The sequence below is a fragment of the Daphnia pulicaria genome, unplaced genomic scaffold (genome assembly GCF_021234035.1).
Source record: "Daphnia pulicaria isolate SC F1-1A unplaced genomic scaffold, SC_F0-13Bv2 h1tg000225l, whole genome shotgun sequence".
NCBI lineage: Eukaryota > Metazoa > Arthropoda > Branchiopoda > Diplostraca > Daphniidae > Daphnia > Daphnia pulicaria.
The window spans coordinates 32501-42588 of NW_025804899.1; the positions used below are offsets into that span (position 1 = coordinate 32501).

The 10088-nt window shown below is 49.1% G+C and overlaps 3 non-coding genes across 3 annotated transcripts in view; all 3 read right to left on the reverse strand.

The window, feature by feature from the left end:
• The window catches only part of LOC124319943, a 4575-nt gene extending 2912 nt beyond the window's left edge, over positions 1 to 1663 (reverse strand). The window contains exon 1 of the ribosomal RNA XR_006913636.1: positions 1 to 1663. This exon is cut by the window's left edge and continues 2912 nt beyond it. This is a non-coding gene — a ribosomal RNA (large subunit ribosomal RNA).
• Positions 1664 to 2304: 641 nt separating this feature from the next.
• Positions 2305 to 2457, reverse strand: LOC124319946. Its single transcript, XR_006913639.1, has one exon. It is a non-coding gene; the product is annotated as a 5.8S ribosomal RNA (ribosomal RNA).
• Positions 2458 to 3393: 936 nt separating this feature from the next.
• LOC124319940 lies at positions 3394 to 5688 on the reverse strand. The gene has a single exon (XR_006913634.1). It is a non-coding gene; the product is annotated as a small subunit ribosomal RNA (ribosomal RNA).
• Positions 5689 to 10088: the final 4400 nt, after the last annotated feature.

The window sequence follows — 10088 nt, forward strand, 5'->3', positions numbered from 1 at the left end:
CACGGACGTTATTCGCTCTGCCGACCGACGGCCCGGTATAGGCACGACGCTATAGCGCCTCCCATTTTAAGGGCTAGTTGCTTCGGCAGGTGAGTTGTTACACACTCCTGAGCGGATTCCGACCTCCATGGCCACCGTCCTGCTGTCTTTAGCAACCAACTCCTTTTCGTGGGATCCGAAATGTGCGTCGTTTAGGCGCCTTAACCGGGCGTTTGGTTCATCCCACAGCGCCAGTTCTGCTTACCAAAAATGGCCCACTGGGCGCTCAGATTCAAATCAATTGCCGCGGCCTCAATCAAGGAAAAAGGCCGGGCTTCTCACCCATTGAAAGTTTGAGAATAGGTTGAGGTCGTTTCGACCCCAAGGCCTCTAATCATTCGCTTTACCGGATGAAACTCCGTTTGTTCTCTTTGCGAGCACCAGCTATCCTGAGGGAAACTTCGGGGGGAACCAGCTACTAGATGGTTCGATTAGTCTTTCGCCCCTATACCCAACTCCGACGATCGATTTGCACGTCAGAATCGCTGCGGACCTCCACCAGGGTTTCCCCTGGCTTCGTCCTGGCCAGGCATAGGTCACCATCTTTCGGGTCCCAACGTGTGCGCTCTGGGTTCGTCCGGCCGACTCGACCAAACCCTTTTAAGGGGGAAAGATCTCGCGAGCATTCGGACGCCCTGGGGTTGCGCCCGCTCTGTTCGAGACGGGATCACCCCTCGCGGATGCACCCTCATCGGGGCCGCTTCACTTTCATTGCGCCTCGCGAGTTTAGTTTGATAATTTCTCGACGACTTGCGCACATGTTAGACTCCTTGGTCCGTGTTTCAAGACGGGTCGGGTGGGACCCGACTTCTACTCTCCGCTCTGGGCCTCCACAGGTTGAGCACCGCAACTTTTTCTCTTTTACAAAAAAAAGCTACGACACCTCCCGGGAGGAGACAGGTCACGACCGGGCAGTACTGTTGGGAAACGCCGCGCTCGTCATCGCGGCACCCGCGAAGGTAACCACGAAACTCGCTAACGGACGCCCCGTGTAACAGACACCCAGTCGGTCGCGGAGTCCTACTAGGCCCCCCACTTGCGGACCTTGGCGTGGCTATTGCGATCGCAGAACGACTTATGCAAGAGAGCCGCCAATTCAGGCAGTCTCCATGCAGCGTTAAGGGCATACAACCAAGTGCCGGGAGCGGGGACTTGTTCGACCTTCGAGGGCCCACCCGTTTAACCCCCTGAACGGTTTCACGCACTCTTGAACTCTCTCTTCAAAGTTCTTTTCAACTTTCCCTCGCGGTACTTGTTCGCTATCGGTCTCGTGGCGATATTTAGCCTTAGAAGGAGTTTACCTCCCGCTTAGGGCTGCACGCTCAAGCAACCCGACTCTTGGGAAGGGATCCGATGCACGGTCTCGGCTCGTCTTATCTACGGGCCTGACACCCTCTGTGGGTTGCTCGCCCCGTTCATGGAGACTTGGACGATAGATACCGGACAGACGCGCACGATCCTCCCGAACACCACATTCCTCGGCACCCGCTCAACCGGGCGCGAGGTTCGGTGCTGGGCTCATCCCTGTTCGCTCGCCGCTACTAAGGGAATCCTTGTTAGTTTCTTTTCCTCCGCTTACTGATATGCTTAAGTTCAGCGGGTAGTCTCATCTAAACTGAGGTCAGAATGAATTGTTTGTTTTCAAAAGGAGACAACACTTTATCTAGCTCGGCAGACTTTGGCGTTTTAAAGCCGGGAAAGATTGAATAATTGCCGGTTCAAATTTTTTTTTTTCGAAATAAAGCGAGTCTCTCGTTATTCGCAAAAATTAATTTACGAAAAGTGACAGGGCGTCCTGCGGCTTTTTGTATTGAAACAACGCGTCGTGCGCGAACCAAGCTTGCATAACGAGCGGTTAGAGTGAGTGATAATTCGCGGTGGTCGACACTTCGACACGCCCGGCGCACACACACAACTAAACTCGCGTTGAAGCGGTATATCGCGCACACGCAGCCGACACCTTGTTCGAGAAGATGTGTTTATTTCTAAAATTTTTTTTTGAGTTGGCTCAAAAATTTCCCATCTGTTTTGCCATCGAAAAAGGTTTCTTTTGAATAGAGAGGAAAAAAACAAAACAGGGCGAACCTTCTTTTATTTTTCCCCCTTTTTTGTATTTGAGGCATCGCGGACACTTAAGTCGCGCGGCACCCAGACGTTAGAGATTCGGGAGCTTTTATGCGGTCAGGCCGGGTGAAAAATAAATCTCGCCGCGACCCAACATGCAAAACCAAGACTGAAAAAATCTCTGTTCGTTCATCATTCGACCGACCCTCAGTCAGATGTGGCCCGAGCGAGAAGCTGGGCCGCCATTTACGTTCAAGATTTCGATGCTCCATGTGTTCTGCAGTTCGCATGGATTAGCGCACTTTGCTGCGCTCTTCATCGATCCACGAGCCTAGTGATCCACCGTTCAGGGTCGTATATAAAACGACATATTCGTTTTCTTCTCTCTTTTTCTCCAACCCGCCCAAGCAAATGAATGCGAGGGCGGAGAAAGAAAGCCAGAAAGAAAATGTTCCGATAAACACTCGTACTAGAATTTGGGTTTAGTGTGTTATTGTGATTTTGAATTCTTCCTACTTCATCGAGAGGGCGAAGGGCAAGCTTAAAAAACATTCGGTTTTCAACGGCATAGTGTCGGGCTTTGGAGTGTTAGTCTATACGACGCACACGCACGCAACCACGAGTATCTACGCCCGAAAAGAACGTCCAGAGTAAAGTCTCACACTTTCGTCCCCCACCGAGAATCAAAAAATCCCGAAGACGAAGAGAGAAACAAAAAAAAAACAATTTCGATTGGGCGTATCCGCTTTAAACCACCGCGCATCAGAGCGCCTGATACCCGTTCAAAATCTTGATGTTTTTTTTTTTTTTTTCCGACTCTCCATCCACCGAGTTTTTATTTTTCAAAGTGTTTGATTTAGGGACTAAGACTTTATAAAATCTCCTTTATTGTTCCTTCGGTACTCGCGGCCCAGGCGGGCTATCGTATTCTTCACTCTACTAACGTCAACACTGTGAGCGCCGCTAAAGGTCGAATGAATCTATAGAGACATTCACCATCGAAGCAGGAAGAATTTGCTCACGGCCATAGACCAAATCGAAAGACTTTGTGTTTTTTTTTGAGCCGAGAGGAAAGAAAAATCAATTTGAAAAGGCGAATCCGCTTTAAACCACCGCGCATCAGAGCGCCTGATACCCGTTCAAAATAAATGATTTTCTTCCGTCAACCCACACATAGTTCATACGATGTCTTACGCCGAAAGACTTTTGATGGGGTTTTTTTTGTTTTGCAACTTTTAGTTGTTTCGTGCTCAACCAAAGCCATATGCGCAAAACATTTGTCTTGTTCGTTTATGATCCTTCCGCAGGTTCACCTACGGAAACCTTGTTACGACTTTTACTTCCTCTAAAGGATCAAGTTCGACCATCTTTCAGTCTCGCCGTTGGTAGGCACCGCACGGGCAGAGATTGCTCCCCACTCGACGGCACCCCGACAAGCCCGTCCGAAGGCCTCACTAAATCATTCAATCGGTAGTAGCGACGGGCGGTGTGTACAAAGGGCAGGGACGTAATCGACGCGGGCTAGTGACCCGCGCCTACTAGGGATTCCTGGTTCATGGGGATCATTGCAGTCCCCAATCCCAACCACGAAGGAGGTTCAGCGGTTACCCGGTCCTTTCGGACAGGGAGAGTGAAACACGCTGATTCCTTCAGTGTAGCGCGCGTGCGGCCCAGGACATCTAAGGGCATCACAGACCTGTTATTGCTCACTGTCACGCGGCTGGACGCCGCTTGTCCCTCTAAGAAGACTGCGTGACGGACGCGAGAGCAGAAGGTATCGCCGGGGATGACGACGACCGAATAACAATAGAGCCAGCCCCCGCGAGACATTCCCGACAAAGCCCCGCCATACCTCATCCGCCAGGCAACCAACCCGTGAAGGCCGTACACCCGACGAACAAAGCACAACGAAACCAAGCCGAGAGATTGCCTCACTAAAGGAACCAGTCCCACCGAGACCCGAATCGCCGCCACCTGATCCCGACGCCTCCGTACTCCCTTCGGTTTCAATTGATAAAACCCGTCACCTATTTAGCAGGCTAGAGTCTCGTTCGTTATCGGAATTAACCAGACAAATCGCTCCACCAACTAAGAACGGCCATGCACCACCACCCACCGAATCAAGAAAGAGCTCTCAATCTGTCAATCCTTCCAGTGTCCGGGCCTGGTGAGGTTTCCCGTGTTGAGTCAAATTAAGCCGCAGGCTCCACTCCTGGTGGTGCCCTTCCGTCAATTCCTTTAAGTTTCAGCTTTGCAACCATACTTCCCCCGGAACCCAAAGACTTTGGTTTCCCGGAAGCTGCCCGTCGAGTCATTGGAGTAACTCCGACGGATTGCTGGTTGGCATCGTTTATGGTTAGAACTAGGGCGGTATCTGATCGCCTTCGAACCTCTAACTTTCGTTCTTGATCAAGGAAAACATTCTTGGCAAATGCCTTCGCTGTTGTTCGTCTTGCGGCGGTCCAAGAATTTCACCTCTGTCGCCGCAGTACGAATGCCCCCGTCCGTCTCTATTGACCATTACCTCGGGTCCAAAAGTAAAAGACCAGCAAAATCGGACCGAGGTCCTATTCCATCATTCCATGCTGCGATATTCAGGCGTTGGGATACACCTGCTTTGAGCACTCTAATTTGTTCAAAGTAAACGTTGCCGGCCGCCCGAGACACCCGGTGAAGGGCACCCCGAACGATTGACTGGGTGGAGCGAATCGAGTCAACTACGACCAAAATTTAAAAAAGAACCCGAAAGAACTTTCCAACTCTGGCCGCAGATACAACAACGACGCACCGACCACCACTCCGGCGATGTTGTCCGACCGTGAAGAGAGTCGGGCTTTGACACCCGGGCTCCCAGAGCGTGAAACGCAACACCCTTGATTCAGAGCGGCGCCGCCCGGCCGAAGACAGACATCCGACTACGAGCTTTTTAACCGCAACAACTTTAATATACGCTATTGGAGCTGGAGTTACCGCGGCTGCTGGCACCAGACTTGCCCTCCAATGGTTCCTCGTTAAAGGATTTAAAGTGTACTCATTCCAATCACGGGGCCTCGGAAGAGTCCCGTATCGTTATTTTTCGTCACTACCTCCCCGTGCCGGGAGTGGGTAATTTGCGCGCCTGCTGCCTTCCTTGGATGTGGTAGCCGTTTCTCAGGCTCCCTCTCCGGAATCGAACCCCGATTCCCCGTTACCCGTTGCAACCATGGTAGGCGCGTAACCTACCATCGACAGTTGATAAGGCAGACATTTGAAAGATACGTCGCCGGCGCGAAGGCCGTGCGATCGGCGTGAAGTTATCCAGAGTCACCAAAATTGGTACGGTGCGCGAGCCCGAAAGCCCGGCCCCGACTGGTTTTGATCTAATAAAAGCACCTCTTCTGCGAGCCCGAAAGCCCGCAGTCGAGGCTCGAGTGCATGTATTAGCTCTAGAATTACCACAGTTATCCAAGTAGGATGGAGTGGATCTAAGGAACCATAACTGATTTATTGAGCCATTCGCGGTTTCGCCGTCTAGCGGCTTGTACTTAGACATGCATGGCTTAATCTTTGAGACAAGCATATGCTACTGGCAGGATCAACCAGGTATTTCGTGTATGTTTGTTTGATATGCATCCGGCGAGTTGCGGGTTTTTATTTCGCCCACGCATCACCAAACACACACCAAATCAACACGTTTTTCGTTTTTTTTTCTTTTTCTTCGGAAACTAAAATTTTTGATCGCAACGCCTGGCGTGTCACAGCGAGTCCCAGTGAAGAGAAACACCGATCCGATCCGTTTGTTGGATTTTTTTCATTTCAATTTCCAAAGTCAAAGACCATTCAACGGTCTATGAGCCCAAAGTGAATCGGATTCATTCGACCGGTCTTGATATATTCATCAACTTTTTTTCCCGTATTACGGTTTTCGACGGTCATATGTGGCGTGCTGTATGCTCATAAGTCAAGCCTGCTTTACTAAGCTGACAAGCATACATCTTTTAAATTTTTGTGGGCTCAGAGTTTTATTTTTATTTTTCCACCGCCGAGGCACACTCTCGCATCACCCCGCACGACACACACACACACACACACCTCACCGCTCAACGGTCACACGAGGCAGAATTTTCCGCAAAGACTTTCGAAGAGAAAGAGAAAACTCGGAACAACCGCGGTCAGAGGCCAGCATAGAGGCATCGTATAGAAAGTCATGGGCGGAAAAAAACAAATCATTTCAAGTCGAGACAAGCAACCAGACTACCCCTATAAAAGTGCGCAATTCTTTAAGAGTTCACCGAAGAATGACCGAGATCAAGTATGCACGAAACGAACATATTCCAAGGGCAGCTGAATAAGCGATTCTGCGCCGAAGCGCGAGAAAAGCAAGCGGTACACCGATGGGGATCGTTTTTTTATCGTGTTAGATTCGTTGTTGTCAAGCAAGGATTCTCAAAATGTTTTTTGCATTGCACCCAAGTTTCGTACTGATTACTTGTCGCAGACCGGTGACTGTCAAAAAAAATTTTTTTACGTTTTTTCTTGAGAGGTCACTGCCTACACACAACTCCGGGCGGGCCGTACACTCACAGCCGTTTGAATTCTCCCTTCGTGTGTCATGGCCATAACTGAGCGTACATCTTACCGGGCGCCGAGTTGATCTGGCTTGTTCGATGAACGTTCGGGATACGTACAATCGATATAGCTCCAACCGTAACTCGTTTGTAATTACGCCGGCCATACTCAGCGGGCGCTCAGCTCAGCTCTCGATATCTTCCGTCGAAGGGAAGTTCGTAGTAAAAGAGAGTCAGAGTCGACGCCACATTTTGCGGTCCTCGCATCTCATCCGATTTTTGAATTTTATAGATTTGCCATCACTTCCACCCAATTCTCTCGTATATTTCAATCTCTTGACTTTGTCCGACCGGGCCGTCTTCGCCCCCCTTCAACTCCGTCCATCTCCACTTCTGTGTTCCACACAACGAGCTTCCGTCAAACGGCAAAATGTGAAATATGCGCACGCCGCACGAAATAATTTGAAAGCGTTCTGTTTGGTGGCTTTTTTATTTTTTATCTCTCGGCTCACACACACACACACACATTTCCGCCTGAACGGTAATTTTTTTTGATACGGTGTCAAAAAGTGAAAAGACGCGCACCATTTTCTTTTCTCTTCCGTATCGTCGCTGACGGTAAACGCTGATGGTTATGATGCCGTAAGTTTGGAAGAAAGAATCTTTCCCGTCTTGTCTTGTTACGGTAAAATAACAAAGAACAAGCGTCCGATTTCTCTCACAGACGGCCACAGACAAACCACACGTGCCGAAGAAACGAAACGTCCGAAACCAAAAAAATGTTTGACGCGCGCACCTCTTCTGAACTTTTCGACCAAGAGTCGTTGGATCGAGTGACGAGCTTCTCAGCTGTCGCACCAATCGGTGAAGCGGGCGTTTGAATTCCCGTCCACATCGCGGTTCGGATATATTTTTACATATACCGACCATCGGAAATTTCGAAAACGGTTTTACCGAAGGAATGATATTTCACACACCGACAGCTCATCGAGTTCGTCTCCGTTCAACGGTTTTTTTTTTTAAGACTTTTTGATCGCATGGGGCTAAACTGGTTAGAGCAAAGCCGCGATCCAAGCAGTGAAAAAAAAACAAAGACAGTGCAAGCGCGATCGAACGGAATCGAAACTAAAATCATGTGAAGTGGCGGGCGGAAAGGAGCTCAGCTACGGTGGAAATGAAACTACAACTAACGCCGAACCGGACAACTTCCCATTCTGCGTCTTCGTTTCATTTCCCAAAGCTCCCCGTCGATACCAAAGTTTTTGCGTCGAAGCTACTAAAGAAATTTCGCGCTTTCCTTTTCGCCTCTTTCGCCTTCCCTTCGATATCTATCCAACCACCGGCTTCGACTTTATTTCTTTCACCCGTCTATTCGCCCGATAGTCGACGGTCGGCCATTCTTTGGTATCGGCCAGGCGGACTAACAAGAAGTAAGACTCGTTTGAAAAATTTGGACCGGGCTTTACAATCGCTGCTTGTCGTAATGTCGCAAATTTGAAAAAAATTTTCAATTCGAGAAACCAAACTATTCGACACTTCGAAAATTTTTGGGACTCTGAAAATTTTTCCGAGTTTAGGAATCGAGACCTCTTCTATACTAAGGAAAACCACTAATGTTCCGCCGCATAATGTCTCCGTTTTCCGGCTCATTTTTAGCGATTGGACGGGGACATTGCCCCATCCAACCGCCAGCCGACTTTCAGGAACCGTCGTTTTCAAAGTTGGGACTTAGAAAATTTTCGACGAGTGGGAATTTTTTACGGTCGCAAGTCATCACGACACGCCCGACCAACCCATTTGAGAGCCGCCACGCCTCGACGGTGTGACGGCTTTTTTTCGAATCGACGGGTCTCGCTCACTCCTCTCTCGCGCCGACCAGAGGCCGGGCGAGAGAGTCGTTGCCAAACACCGTCGTCGGAAATGGGAGAATTTGAGTGGGAATTTTTTACGGTCGCGAGTCATCACGACACGCCCGACCAACCCACTTGAGAGCCGCCACGCCTCGACGGTGTGACGGCTTCTCTTTTCGAATCGACGGGTCTCGCTCACTCCTCTCTCGCGCCGACCAGTGGCCGGGCGAGAGAGTCGTTGCCAAACACCGTCGTCGGAAATCGAGAAATTTTCATTTCCATTTCCATTTTTTTTCATCGGCCTTTATACGTCCAAGTCCCGCCAACCACGTCACTACCACGTCGTCGGGACTTAGAAAAATTTTTCAATTTTTCGGACTTAGAAAATTTTTCAACTTTCTTTTTTTCGACAACCTCTTCCCTATATAGGAAAGTAGTGGATGTTCCGGGCAGTAACTGTACGAAAAAGTCGATTTCCGAATTTTTGCCGGACATTCACCTGAGCTCAGGCCGGGCCGCCCGCTCAACTGCCGCCCGGTCACCACCAAAAACCGGTCTTGGAAATTTTAGGACTTAGAAAATTTTTCAACTTTTTCTTTCTCGACAACCTCTTCCCTATATAGGAAAGTAGTGGATGTTCCGGGCAGTAACTGTACGAAAAAGTTGATTTCCGAAATTTTGCCGGGCTTTCACCAGAGCTCAGGCGGGGCTTACCATCACACCCGCCGACCGGTCACCACCAAAAACCGGTCTTGGAAATTTTAGGACTTAGAAATTTTTTCCAACTTTTTTTCTTTCGCTCTTTCTCTCTTTTTCAGCCGTCTTTGCTCGTCCCAGTGCCGCCTATAGCTTCACTATCCATCGTCGGGACTTAGAAAAATTTTTCAATTTTTCGGACTTAGAAAATTTTTTCAATTTTCATTTTCGACAACCTCTTCCCTATATAGGAAAGTAGTGGATGTTCCGGGCAGTAACTGTACGAAAAAGTTGATTTCCGAAATTTTGCCGGACATTCACCTGAGCTCAGGCCGGGCCGCCCGCTCAACTGCCGACCGGTCTCCACCAAAAACCGGTCTTGGAAATTTTAGGACTTAGAAATTTTTTCCAACTTTTTTTCTTTCGCTCTTTCTCTCTTTTTCAGCCGTCTTTGCTCGTCCCAGTGCCGCCTATAGCTTCACTATCCATCGTCGGGACTTAGAAAAATTTTTCAATTTTTTCGGACTTAGAAAATTTTTTCAATTTTCATTTTCGACAACCTCTTCCCTATATAGGAAAGTGGTGGATGTTCCGGGCAGTAACTGTACGAAAAAGCTCATTTCCGAGAGGGTCGCCGGACTTTCACCAGAGCCCGGGCCGGGCCGCCCGCTCAACTGCCGACCGGTCTCCACCAAAAACCGGTCTTGGAATTTTTCGGACTTAGAAATTTTTTCCAACTTTTTTCTTTCGCTCTTTCTCTCTTTTTCAGCCGCTTTCATTCATCCAAGTCCCGGCTACAGCGTCACTACCCCGTCGTCGGGACTTGGAAAAATTTTTCATTTTTTCGGACTCTGACATTTTTTCAACTTTTCTTATTTTTCAACTTTTTGAC